This window comes from Hippopotamus amphibius, chromosome 16 (genome assembly GCF_030028045.1).
Source record: "Hippopotamus amphibius kiboko isolate mHipAmp2 chromosome 16, mHipAmp2.hap2, whole genome shotgun sequence".
NCBI classification, from domain to species: Eukaryota; Metazoa; Chordata; class Mammalia; order Artiodactyla; family Hippopotamidae; genus Hippopotamus; species Hippopotamus amphibius.
Window position 1 is genome coordinate 15,415,008 of NC_080201.1, and position 15,144 is coordinate 15,430,151.

Below are 15,144 nucleotides of genomic sequence, written 5' to 3' on the forward strand. Positions count from 1 at the left end.
GTCTCCTCTTTTAAGTCTGCCTTCCTTGATGATTAGCATATTGTCCTTTCATTCTCCCCTTTTCTATTTCCTATACAGTTATTTTTAAAATTCATTTCTCATTTATGGTGTTTTTCATTTTAACTGTATGCTTTTCAAAAATATAGTGTCCCTCTGTGTCTAGTTTAACTGCAACCCTTCTTTATATCATAAATTTGATTAATTTGTGGCTACAACCCCCAAGTTTTTTCTTACCTTTAAATATGCTTTCATTTATCTTTAGAAGTTAAAAACTCAAGATCAAAGACAAGCAACTGATAAAAGGGAATTTATACCAATGTGAGAGTGGCAGAAATTGGGATAGCATCATGGTTTCTCCTAAAGCTATTTGGTGGACTTGGTAAACCCAAACAGTTATTCAGTGCATCACTTAGGCTGGCACTTACATCTACCTGTGCCTTTTATCACAACTCTCGCTCTTAAAACTGAGTTTCTTTGACTTGGAGGCCCATTTTATATTCCTCCATAAGCATATTTCAACTCCTAAAGATTGCTTAAAAGGAGGAAACAGTGGAGGTTCCCTAGTCATGACAAGCAGTTCAGATCTGAAAGATACACACAATTCGAAATGCTTTGGTTTTTTTATGAAACAAATGAATGATCTCATTAGAGGTGGTTTCACTGAAGCAAAAATGCTTAGGTTTGCATCTCTCCATTGTTTAAGGCTAACTCTATAGACTTGGTATCACATTATCAGTGTTCCATCCTTGAACCATAGCAGATTGTGCTGCAGAGTCACCTAGCAATATGTTCAGCTTCTTAGCTCTTCACATTTCCTCTTATCCTACAGTTTACTTTGGGTGGGCTATATCATTTAACAAATCTTGTTTATTATTACTTTATAGGTTCATTTTCAATTTTCAATTATAAAATAAACATTTTCATTTACAAAAAATGTATTTACCCGGATATTTAAAACCATGCTGATAATTGGGGTTTATTTTTCTAAAGAGTAAGAATTCTTGAATAAAATTTTGAGAGAATAAAAACTGAAATTCTACAATTCTATTTTTATATAATACCACTCTAATGGACAGAGAGAAAAGTGGAGAGAGAGAGAAAAAATAGCAGCTTTTAAAAGAATAAATAAGAGTAAAGCCTGAAGAGAACACAGAAATCAAGAACAGTGACTTCCGTCAGAGTTAATCTAAAGCCTTGTAAATAAAACTGAGGACTGTTGACAGATTAGAAGAATAAAGAACAGAAATAATATTTTGCAATAGGATTAGTTCACTTGGAGGGTACCTAGTGCTTGTGGAAAGTGTAAAGGACATGGAGGAGGGAAGGCATAGAGAAAATACTAAATTATCTTTCAGCATTTTAAATTATTTATGCAGATCCTGTTACAGTAGAGTGTTGAAAAAAGGCCACATAACAAATCATAAGAATTCCTGTATGCACCAATCACTAAAGAAGACTGGAAGAGGCAGTAAAAGATGTATTCATGTCCCATTCATCACTTTGTCACCATCAGATGCAGATAATGTTTAACAACACTGCAGAGCTAAAATTTGGTACAAATTAACATCCTGATTTCTGATATTTTCCCTTCCACCGGTTCAGAATAACTCAGCCTTTTCCTCTTATTTTCCTAAGGAAAACATCATCTGATTCATTTTTTTAGACAGTTTTTCAAAATGTAGGAGTCAGTTTTTATTCTTGCACCAGAGTTAATATTTTGTGGTATAATTTTTGAAAGGCAGCAGCTGTTCTTCTATTTCATTGCTTCTTGTAGCTTTAGTAATAATGTGTCACAACTTCTTGGACATGTTCTTTAAAACGCTCTACTTTCATTGTTAATATTTTAGGGGGATCAAGCAGAAAACAAAAAATTAATGGCACATTTAAGTGTAACCTCCAGTATACAGTTTGTAAGGGGTGTGTGTGTGTGTGTGTGTGTGTGTATGTATGTATGTATGTTGAACCAGAGACAGAACCATAAGCAGAAATTATCAGATGATGAGTATAAATGTTGAAGTTGAATAAGAACCCCATACCCAAATAACAAATTGAATTACTAAGCTAGAGCTACTTGAAATAATTTAATGGGCAAGAATAGAAATATCTCTGTACCAGTTTTCTCATTCAATTCAATAATCTTGCTTTCATATTTACCAAGCTAAAACTTGAAATAATATTTTTGCTAAGCGAATCCTTTTCCCTTATGTCCAGGGAATGCTCAAAGCAAAATTTTGATAGAAGAGGTCAGAAAAATATTGATATAGTCTCACTCATCATATGATTAAGGCAACAGTAACTTCATTGCTTGTACTTCAAAAACAGTTTTTATAGAGCCCTTGAATTACTTTATCAATAAGTGGTGTCTCTCTCATTTTTATAATAAGTTCTAGTCCAAAAGCACAGAGTAAGAAAAAGAGTTTAAATATTTTATAATAAAGTACATGCCATAAAATTAACATTTTCTGAAATATGTCCGTGGTCTCCTGGAAGAAAACCTATGATAAATATATTAGTTCATCAATTTTTTTTCTAATTTTATTCATTGTTGGCTTCTTTTATTCCCATTTCAATCTTTATTTTGTCTGACAGAAGTATAGGTATCTATCAAAACTTTAATTCTCAATCTTACCTTTTATCACTTCTTTTTCATTATCTTTTGGTTAGGTAATCTGTAGTATCAAAATACGTTATGCCAAAAAAAAATTCTTGCATCCAGTATTATGGCAATAAGGAATACGGGAGTCACAGAGATTGAAGCATTAATTGTATTTATTGGTTGGTCATTGCTCCTATGGAAAAACAGAAATGTTTAAAGCCTTGCAGATTTCTAAAATGTACCTGTGAGCTCTTTAAATACAATGATCTCCATATTTGGAATGATCCATGTAAATAAAATCCCTTTGAGAATACTGTGTCAAAGCTGACCCTAAAATTAGGTGAAAAGACAAAGGGCTAGGAATAGGCAAGGCAATGGTGAAAAAAAATAAACAAGATAGGGAGCACTTAAAAAAAAAAGAAAAAAAGAATATGTCAAGGTAAATGTTTACTATATCATGAAAATTTTGATGATTTGATAATTTACATAAAATGGGCCACTTAAAGCAGATCCCGTATTTCAAGGATAGGCAGGTTTTTTTAAATTACTATTGAGAAATAATTGACATATAACATTATATTAGTTTTAGATGTACAACATAATGATTTGACATTTGTACATATTGCAAAATGATCACTATGATAAGTTTAGTTAACAACTATCACCACACATAGTACAATATTTTTTTTCTTGTGATGAAAAATTTTAACTCTCCACTCTCTTAACTTTCAAATATGCAATAGAGTATTATTAAATATAGTCATCATTCTATATACTACATCCCCAGGACTAATTTATTTTATATCTGGAGTTTTGTGCCTTTTGACCTTCACCCATTTTGCCACCCCACCCACCCTACCCCATTTTCCCCACTGACAACTACCAATCTGTTTTCTGTATCTGTGAGTTTTTTGTTAAGATTCTTTGTATAAGTTGAATTACATGGTATTTGTCTTTCTCTGTCTGACCTATTTCACTTAGTGTAATGCCCTCAATTTCCATCCATATTGTTGTAAATGTCAAGATTTCCTAATTTTTTATGGCCAAATAATTCTCTCTCTCTCTCTCTCTATATATATATATATCACATTTTCTTTATCCTTTAATCTGATAGGTTATTTCCGTATCTTGGCTATTGTAAATAATGCTTCAGTGAATATTGGGGTGCATATATCCATTTGAGATAGTGTTTTCGTTTCCTTCATTTATATACCCAGAAGAGTAATCACTGGATTAAATGATATTTTCTATTTTTCATGTTTTGAGAAACATCCATACTGTTTTCCAGAGTGGCTGCACCAATCTAAATTCCCATCAACAGTGTACAAGAGTTCCCTTTTCTCCACATCCTCACCAACACTTGTTATTTCTTCTCTCTTTGTTGATAGCTATTCTAACAGATATGAGGTGATATCACCTTGTGGTTTTGATTTGCATTTCCTTGATGATTAGTGATGTTGAGCATTCTTTCATGTACCTGTTGGCCATCTGTATATCTTCTTTGGAAAAATGTCTATTCAGATCCTCTACGCATTTTTCAATCAGATTGTTTTTGTGATTGAGTTGAGTTTTTTATATATTTCAAATATTAAACACTTATCAGATATATGATTTTCAAATATTTCCTCCCATTCAGTAGGTTGCCTTGCACAGGAATTTTAGAAAGTGCTATATGCTGTCATTAGTGTGTCATTCTATATGCTGTCCCAAAATATCGAACACAATATCCAAGACATTTAAAAAAGACAGAATATAAGAAACATGCAGTTGTGAGATATGTAGGCTAATGCAATAAATAAGATTATTCACAAGTATATTATAAAGTGAGTAAAGTTAGTAGAACAAATTTTCTGAACCTTGTTTCCTACGTGCTTCTACCTTATTTATTTACAAGAAAAGGGACATTTCTAAAATAAGATTCTAACTTACAATCCTGACAATTTGGTGGATATGTTAACCTGAAAACTGCTATCAAATGTTTCTTGATAAACTATTTTAATGCATAAATGGGCTAATAAGAAAGTAAGAAAAATTATTTTTCAGGAGCCCAAAAAAAAGATGATAAAGAAATTGAGTAAGCATGAGCTACCATGTAGCTGTCTGGAGGAGTTTGCCAATCTTGATACCCAAGGGTTTAAGGGTTTAAGTACCACGTAGGACTTAAAGCTGTGAAAGGCACAGAATCATAGCTAAGTTTGCCATATATAAAACTGAAAAGCTCAAAAGACTGCATCTCAGGTGAAAGGGAGGACATTAAAAAAAAGTCTTTTTGGGACTGTAAGAGCTCAAAAGAAGTTGTCCAACTAGCGCTGGGCTCTGGAATAAGAGGATGGCGAGAGAGGGAGAAAGAAACAGAGAGAAAAGAAATACATTAGTTTCTCTTTAGTATTCATTGCCACAGGCCTGCCCTCATTCTGATTTGGGATCAAATTTACCTTACTTGCATTGTTCAGGAATTCCCAGGCTAAGAAATTGACATAAAAAGTCAACCTAGGCTGGAAAGATTCCTGTAGCACCTATAAAAAGCAAAAGCAAAAATTTTGGAGAGACATACCCTCATCCAAGGATTCCCAGAAAGAGAACCCCACTAAAAATGAACACATAGCCCAAAATTAGAAAATACAGAAAGAAAGTAGTCAGTCTTAAGAATCAACAGACACAATGTAACAGTAGTAGATGCCCAAGAATTTCCAATAATAGCATTAATAGAGAATATAAAATAACTGTTCTAAATACTTAAAGACAGAAAGAATGGAAAACATGAGAAAAGAACAGACAGTATCAAATATCCAGACAGATTTTTTAAAAAAGAACTTCTAGAGATGAAAAATTAAATTCACTTTAAAAAAAATTAAGTTTATTGAAATCAAAAGATTTATGTTCAAATACAAAGATTCTGAAACTTCCCAAGAGACAAAAATAATTTCCTTCTGTGTTGAACAATGAGATTCCTTATAGACACTTCGTTTTACTCAAACCACATGCCATTTGCCAGTGACTTCTGGATCTTATCGTGTGACTCTTATAGCCTCTGAGAGCTAACTTACTGAGTTCTAGCCCGCATGCCATGTGTTAGTTATACTGAATAGCCTCTTTAAAATAAACCACACAACAGTGATGTTGATACTGTTAGATTAAGACAAATTAAAAATCTAATACATAGTTTTGCTGTCAGGTCCTAAAGGTCAAAGGTCAATATAGTATATTGCAATAAGGCTATAGGTTACCCATGCCCCAATATTTTATCATAATAAACCAAAGAGGGATGAAACACCCAGCAGTAGCCCATAAATCTATTAGCAGTGAACTGTCAGTGTCCTATATACCAGGGTAATTTGTTAATTCAGAGCTGGGTCTCTTTTTTCACTAGACCTTGTAAACTCCTTTCTGAAATATCAATAAACCATCTGCTTTGACTTGTTAATCAAATGACTTTATTCAGTCCAAAGCAATTTTTTCCTAATAAAAACAGAGTATTTATCTCCATGGCTATAAAGGAGGATTGTTTTCAACTGTTCAGTTATAGTTAAGAAGCACATTTAGTTTGGATTGATTTCCAATGCTTCGGTCATATCTTGTCACTTTCCATTTCTTACACAGAGCATCTCAGTTTAGCCATTTAGAAAAGGAAAAACAGTCAAATTCTGAATGTGGTAGAGGGCCAGTGCACAAAAATTGAGGAAGAAGTTTGAGAGAGAAAAGAATTCACCCCAAATAATTATAGATCAACATTTTAATATCACCATTTCCTTCTATTTGGAATTTTCCTTATCATTCTAAGAGTATTTACACTAGCCACTGTTTCTGCCTTAACTGAGCTTCCAGATGTTTGCCTTTTAGTCAGTGTTGCTCTGTTCTGAGTAACAGGGCAGATAATGTTTATCTATAATAGAAACTTTTTATCCTCTCTTAAGCTTTATTGTGCTAGTGTAAAATAAAGTCAGTTTCAGTGAGATAGGATCATAACATGGGAAGATTTGCAAAGCTACACAGAAAATCGACCCCCTTTTCTCCCAACCCACCAAACTGAGATAAAATGAGTATTTCTGAGGTATCCGTGGGGATACTCTCAATGCTCTGTGAATGAGCATCTTGAGGAATCGTCACGCTTCTTGCACCCTCTGTCCTTGGAGCTTACTGCCAGCTGGCAAATGGAGCACAGTCTATGACCTCTGACCTTGAATCAGCTCCTCTTGGACTGTTAAAAATGATGTCTGGGGAGAGGTCTGGGCATTTGAGTTATTACTGGATTCTGCCCTCTTAAAAAAACAAAGAAACTCATAGGTGTTCTTAATGAGCAGAGGCTTCAGATGTAGCACAAATCATGGTGCATGTTAAGAATTCTTTCTCAGGGGCACAGCTTCCTTTCCCACTGCAAGTCCCTGAACAAAGGAAAAAATATGCAGCAAACAAAAAGTGTAATTAAAATGCTTCAAGTGTTTTGCATACTTGTTTTCATTCTTTTAATTCAGGCATTCCTTGGAGAGCCACCATCTAGTTTTTTATGTTAGAGGTGGGATCATAGAGGGAAGGGAGGACACAGTCCTGTTTCTCTCAACCTCCTTTATCTCCTCATCTTTACAGAATGAAGAAAAGAAAACATTCTAAGCCCTTAATTCAAATCTTAGGCTCTTTTTTTGAGCCTAAGAAAGAAAATGTGAGAGACGTATGAAATTTTATGGCCATGGGTTTAGGTTTCTAACCTGGCAAGTTTTTCTCAACATTTTAATTTCGTTGATTTTAACATTATTCCCATGAGATTTTTCTCTTAATACTATTTCCATAAAAAGTGTGAACCAGGGGCTTGCTAGGTGGCGCAGTGGTTAAGAATCCGCCTGCCAATGCAGAGGTCACGGGTTCGATCCCAACTCTAGGAAGATCCCACATGCCGTGGAGCAGCTAAGCCCGTGTGCCAAAAAAACAAAACAAAACAAAAGTGTGAACCAAATACATTAAAATTAACTTCCCCTCAGGCATGAAATTTTACCAAATTAAATATCAACTATTTTTTACTTAATAACAATAATTTGTTTTATTGACTCCTAGCCTTCACCCCAGCATTATATCTTCTCACCTAATTCACATCATAACTAGGAAAGATTACTCTGCTAATGTTCTCTACACTGTAGTGTTAATTTCATGAGGACAAGTAGAGACTATTACTGCAAATCTTGGTAAATACAATCCTTCAGGTATGGTTGAGTGATACAATTTTTGTCTACATGAGAGGAACTGATAGACAAATTCCCTGACTTTAATATTGAGAAGCATAAATTGGGCTGGAATGAGAATGGGAGTACCAGGAAGTACAAGAAAATTGAGCACATACATTAAAACGTGTTAAGCAACACAATTTTTTTTTAAAACCCACATTGTCAGTATCAAACTCAATGTTGTAGATGCCCAGAAGCTTCTTATTGAGGATTAACTTATGGACTTAAAGAGTAGTATTTGGGGGATAGAGCACAGAGCATGTATGATACAATTATATATGTATGTAGAATTCATAATCAAACAGCCAATTCATGTAATTCATCCCAAAGCAAAATATGCTTGGCCCGAATAACTTGAATTGACCATCCATATGGTCCCAAACTTCCTCAGTAGTTGGGTTGCTCTCTTTTAACTTTATTGGCTTTCTGTTTTTCCTTAGTAACATGTAGTTTGGATTTGGTTTTTGTAAAATGTTTCATAGATAGTTTTGTAAAAAGGTCAGTTACAGAGTGGGGAAAAAAAACCACACTGGTTTAAAGAGGCGGACAAGTCAATGACTCAAAATCCCTTGAGGATTGGGCAGCACAGTTGAAGGTCATCTTTTTTTTGTGAGAGATGAAGATTCTGAGAGGATGAAGAGAGTGCTGGGAAGTGTTGTGGTTAGACTGGGTTAAAAGATCAAAGACTATGCAGAACTTTTATGAAAATGACTAAGTAATAGATAGAAACAAATACTAGGGAAATAAAAATTGATTAAAATGTTCCTACCTGGCAAAGTAGTAATTATATGAAAAATTATATAGCAAATAACTGGAAGGAATTTAGTTATGTGCTTCTGTTTCTTTCTGCAGGGCTACACAAGAAAATTGTGTTGCATTTTGAAGATTTTTAATAAAAGGAAATGAATGAAACTATTTTCAGACATTGAAGAGTTAAAAGAAACTAATATCACAGGTTTAATAGAAGTTAATGTGTAAGGCTTGGCTAAGCAAAAGCTAAATGAGAACTGGCCATAAACATTTAAAATTTCAAGGAGAAATATAGGGTGTCTAACATGCCACTGGGGGTTATATATGTAAGAGAATAAAATTGCTTATCATTTCTTCTTAAACATGAAGTTTTAAGCTCACCATTAGGAAATTTTAACTAAGATTCATTAGGCTAAGTTTTCAATTTGTTCTATAATGTTTACCCTTACCATTTATCTTCATCTTATAATTCTTTGATCTAACAATTCACTAAATAAAAAGCCCAAATTAGTACAGAAAAGATAAAATGGTGACTGTTATTGGATAGTTTCTCATTATAACACATCCTGATCTTATTAATGAGATGAGATTGTCTTGATTTGTATCTTTCCATTTCATATTGTACACATATAGATACAGATCTCCTAATCATGTTTTAAAATTAACACTTTGCATTTAAATGAAAGATCAGAAAGATAACATATGTTTTTTATGTGCAAAGTTTGCCAGTATATTTGCTTAAGCATTAAAAAAAAATTATTTATTTACTTACTTTGGCTGCACTGGGTCTTAGTTGTGGCACTTGGGATCTTCGTTGCAGCACGCAGACTTTTTAGTTGCCACATGCAGACTCTCAGTTGTGGCATGCTGACTCTTAGTTGCAGCATGCATGTAGGATCTAGTTTCCCAACCAGGGATCGCACCTGGGCTTCTTGCACTGAGAGTGTGGAGTCTTACCCATTGGACTACCAGGGAAGTCCCTGCCTACCCATTTAAGAAAGATCATTTTGAAACTATGGAAGTTTGCTTTGTATTTTTCCTTCCTTTTACCTAATAACATTTAAAGATGCAATCATACTAGGAACTTTTGTTTAGAAGACAAATACTTCCCTTAACTCTTCTGTAAAGTAGTAGTTACTTTATGACTGGATAGTCAACTATCATTATATAAATAAGGGTATCTCTACAGTTATTCATTTTTAACAAACATATATTCAGTAAGTACTCAGTAAACTGGGATGCTGGTTAAACATACATTTCTGACTCAGCTAGATTAGAGAGAGAATTCAGGAATTTGCATTTTAAACAAGCATTATAGATACTTATATAAATGATCTGCAGACCAGTTTCTGAAAATTTACTTTGACAGTTAAGTATGCTTTTAAAAAGTAAGATATGGAGTTTGGCTTCTAGCAATAATCGTAGACCAAGTAATTTGGATCACCCCTCCTACTGAGAACAATTAGAAAAGCTGGATGAGATAGAAGCAAAAAATCTGTTTGAGACCTTGTAATGCTAACAGTATAGTAGAAACTTATGAGACCAACTCAGAGTTCATCCAAGAGAGGTGAATCTGGCATTTAGAAGTACTTTTCCCCCAGAGATGTCTGCCATTTCCTGTAGACCCAAGTATCTGTCATTTCTAATAAAGATGGCTAAAAGGCTGAGAAGCTAATTAGAGATACTCAGAATCATGAAGCCTGTGAGAAAAACTGGAGTTCAAGCCTACAAAGGGGGAAGTAATAGCTAGTTAGATCTAAGACAAAAGATGAACCTGAAATAGACCAGCCTACCCAGGGACTGAAAACAAGCTTCACATTATTTCAAATCTTTATCTGATTTAGATGACATAAAATTGCTAGTGCTCTTACCCACTCCAAGAAATAAATTTAAGTCTTTTATAGTGAAAGATAAAATTATCCTAGTCTGCCAGCTGTCTCTCTGCAGTTGTTTTTATACACTTATTGGTGCTCAATCAAAATAAAAAACAGGCAACAGGAAAGGATAAAACCACCTGATAGAAAATCAAGAGAAACAACACCTAATAGAAAGAAACTTACACAGATGAGTCACATAATAGTTTTTAGACAGGGATTTCATAATGAATGTGCTTAATAGAGGAACTTTCTATATGTTCTGATATTAATCCCTTTTTAGATATGTGATTTCCAAATATTTTGTCCTTTTCTGTAGGCTGCATTTTTACTCTGTTGATAGTATCCATTGATGCACAAAAGTTTATAATTTTCATGAAGTCCAGTTTGTCTATTTATACTTTTATTGCCTGTACCTTTAGTGTTGTATCCAAGAAGTAATTGCTAAATCCAGGATCATGGTACTTTTGTCCAATATTTCTTATAAGAGTTTTATAGTTTTAGCTTTTATGTTTCAGTCTTTGATCCATTTTGAACTCAAAATTTTTGGATGTGATGTTAGGTAAGGGTCTAACTTCATTCTTTTGCACGTGGATATCCAGTTTTCCCAGCACTGTTTGCTGAAAAGATTGTCCTTTCTCCCACTGAATGGTCTTGGCACCCTTGTTGAGATCATTTGACCGTTTATTAGGGAGCTCAGGATGCCATGACAAAAACACTATAGACTGAGTGGCTTAAGCAACAGAAATTGACTTGCTCAGAGTTTTGGAGGCTAGAAGTCCAAGATCAGGGTGCCAGCATGGTTGGGGTCTGTTGAGAGCTTTATTCCGGCTTGCAAATGGCTATATTCTTGCTGTGTCCTCATATGACAGAGAGAGAGAGAAAGAGAGAGGGAGAGGGCGCATGCTATAGTGTTTCATCTTATAAAGCACGAAGTCTGTCAGATCAGGGTTCTACCCTTATGGCTTCATTTAACCGAAGTCTCTCCTTAAAGGTCCTATCTCCAACATAATCATATGAGAAGTTAGGGCTTCAACATATGAATTTCAAGGGCATACAATTCATTCCATAGCAAGCTTGTATGTGAGGGTTTACTTGTGGGCCCTCTACTTTATTCCATTGGTCTATATGTCTGTCTTTAGGCCTGTACTACAGTGTTTGGATTACTATAGCTTTAGTAAGTTTTGAAATCATTAGTGTGAGTCCTCCAAGTTTGTTCTTGGTTTTCAAGATTGTTTTGGCTATTAGGGGTCCCATGAGATTCCATATGAGTTTTAGCATGGATTTTTCTATTTCTACAGAAAACATTCCAACATTGAATCTGTAGGTCACTGTGGATAGTGTTGACATCTAAATGATATTAAGTAGCCAGTCCATGAACATGGGATGCCTTTCTTTTTACTTATGTCATTTTTTTTTTTTTTTTTTTGGGCCCACGGGCTTAGTTGCTCCATGGCATGTGGGATCTTCCTGGAGCTGGGATCGAACCCGTGACCTCTGCATTGGCAGGCGGATTCTTAACCACTGAGCCACCTAGGAAGCCCTACTTATGTCATTTTTAATTTCTTTCAGAAGTGTTTCGTGTTTTCATTTTATAAGTCTTTCACCTTTACAAATCTTTTTAACCTCCTTGGTTAAAATTCGTTAGCTTTTTATTCTTTTGGATGGAAATTCCCAATGTAATTATCTTAAATTCCTTTTCAGGTTGTTCATTATTAGTGTATAGAAATGCCACTATTGTTTGTTTGTCATTTTTGTATTCTGCTATTTTTCTCAATTTATTTATTCTAACAATTTTTTTGTGGAATCCCTAGGACTTTCTACATTTAAGAGCATATTATCTGCAAACAGATAAATTTACTTTATTTCCATTTTGGATGCCTTTTATTTCTTTACCTTGCCTAATTGCTCTGACTAAAACCTACGGTACTGTGTTGAATAGAAGTGGCTAAAATAGGCATCCTAGCCTTGCCCCTGGTCTTAGAGGAAAAGCTAACAGTCTTTCACCATTGAGGATGAAAGTTCGCTTTTCATATATGACTTTTATTACGTTGAGGTAGTTTCCTACTGTTCCTAGTTTATTGAGTGTTGTTTTTTTTTTATCATGAAGGCATTTTGAATTTTGTCAAATGCTTTTTTGGAATCAATTGAGATGATCGTGTGTTTTTTTCCCTTTATTCTGTTAACGTCATATATCAGTAGTATATTCTGTTAATTTTTCCTTTGAAGGGGCCTGTTTCTTTGTATTCCTTGTGATCTGTTGTTGTTGAAAACTGGACAAAAACTAAATCCTATAATGTAGTGACTCTGAAAGTCAAATTCTCCCTCTTCCCCAGGGTTTGCTGTTTGTTTGTTTCTGTTGTTGTAGGCTGATTTCTGTGTGAGCTCAGGCTGAAATGTAAACTTAAGGTCTTCTTAGCTCTTTTCTCTGCCTGCACCTTTCTCTGGGCCTGTGCCATGACTTTCTAAATTCCGTATACATAGTTGGTTTTGAATTTCCTACTCCTTAAATATGTGTCTTCTAAAGGGAGAAAAATACAAAAATGAAGGGGGAGAAAAGTGTGTGAGCCCTTTAAATCCCCTGGAAGTCACTTCAGGTGGAGGTAGAGGTGTTTACAGTGATGGCTGCCTGAATCTGCATCTGTCCTTCCATTGTCAGGAGCAGCAATCAGCAAACAGAGTACATGTCCCCATTATTTGGGGGGCAGGTTCCTTATTGCCCACCATGACTCTCACAAGCTACATACAAAGCTGCTCTATGGAACATATGCAAGGCTGCTTGCCATGGGGCTCGGCAACAGGGGATGGGTACTGCAACTGTAATAAGATCTGGCCAAAATTAACTGCTGTTTATTTTATGTTATTTCTTTATTTAGAAGTTACAAGCCTTCAAATAGACTCCATAGTTCCAAAATAGTTACATCAGAAATATTCTGTCACTGCAATTTTTACCTAGATGGGGAGAAAGATTCCTGGTATGGTATTTTCTTCTCACTATCTTCCCAGAACCCTCTTGCCACAAAAGTCTTTTTTTTTTAAAGACCTTTTATTTTTTAGAACAGTTTTAGGTTCATAGCAAAATTGAGAGGAAGGTACAGAGATTTCTCATATATCCCCTTCCTCACGTGCATAGCCCAACCCCATTATCACTCTCCCCCACCAGAGTGGTACATTTGTTACATCTGATGCACCTACATTGACAGCGTTATCACAGAATTGATAGTTTACACTAGAGTTCACTCTTGGTGTTGTCCATTTTATGGGTTTAGTCAAAAGTATAATGATATATATCCACCATTATAGTATCATACAGAGTATTTTCACTGCCCTGAAAATCCTCTATGTTCCACCTATTTATTCCTAGCTCCCCTTCTCCTGGCAACCTCTGATCTTTTTACTGTCTCCATAGTTTTGCCTCTTCTAGAATATCATATAATAGGAATCATACAGCATGTAGACAGTCTTTTCAGATTGACTTCTTTTGTTTAATGATTATCCATTTGAGGTTCTCAATACCTTTCCATGGCTTGATAGATAATTTCTTTTTAGCACTGAATAATATTCCATTGTATGGATATACCACAGTTTATTTATCCATTCACCTAATGAATGGGTCTTGCTTTCTCCAACTTTTGGCAATTATGAATAAAGCTGCTATAAACATCCGTATTACAATTTTTTCTGTGGACAGGAGTTTTCAACTCCTCTCAGTAAGAACGAGTGAATACAATTGCTAGGTCATATGATCAGAATATGTTTAGTTTGTAAGAATCTGCCAAGTTGGCTTCCAAAGTTGCTGTACCATTTTGCATTCCCACCAACAATTAATGAGAATTTCTATTGCTCCATATTCTTGCCAGCGTTTGGTGTTATCACTGTTCTGGATTTTTGTCATTCTAATAGGTGTATAGTGGTATCCAGAAATATTTTTACACCTCAGTATATAATTTCTTTTACTTCACAATGGCAGTGTTTCTACTGATTCATCTCTCTCAAAAACTGCCTGGGATTTCATATTTGACTCTGTTAAACTCTATATTCCAAAAACAACACCCACAATTTTTAAAAAAAATTTTATTGGATTGTGTTTGATTTACAGTGTTGTGTTAGTTTCAGGTATACAGCAAAGTGATTCAATAGTACACATACTCATTCTTTTTCAGGTTCTTTTTTCACATACGTTGTAACAGAATATTGAGTAGAGTTCCTTGTGCTATCCAGTAGGTCACTGTTGGTTAGCTATCGTATGTATAATAGCATGTGTATGTTAATCCGAAACTCCTGATTTATCCTTCCCTGCAGTGTTTCTTGGAACCCGTAAGTTAATTTTCAGTATCTGTAAGTGTGTTTCTCTTTTGTAAATAAGTTCATTTGTGTCATTTTTTAACTTAGATTGCAATATGAGTAATATCATATGGTATTTGTCTTTCTCTGTCTGACTTACTTCACTTAGTATCTTGTTGTACCCAGTTACGTGAACGTTTTCTTGCCCTTTTGGAAGTCTGAGATCTTCCTTCAGTATTCAGTAGATGTTCTGTGTGAATTGTTCCACTTGTAGATGTATTGTTAATGTTTTTGTAGCAGAAGGTGAGCTCCACGTCCTACTCCTTCTCCATCTTTATCCTCTCCCACCACCACAATTCTTTTTGATACATGATCTTCTCTCTACACTTGAATTACAGGTACTTGGTTGTACATCACACTCTTGTGG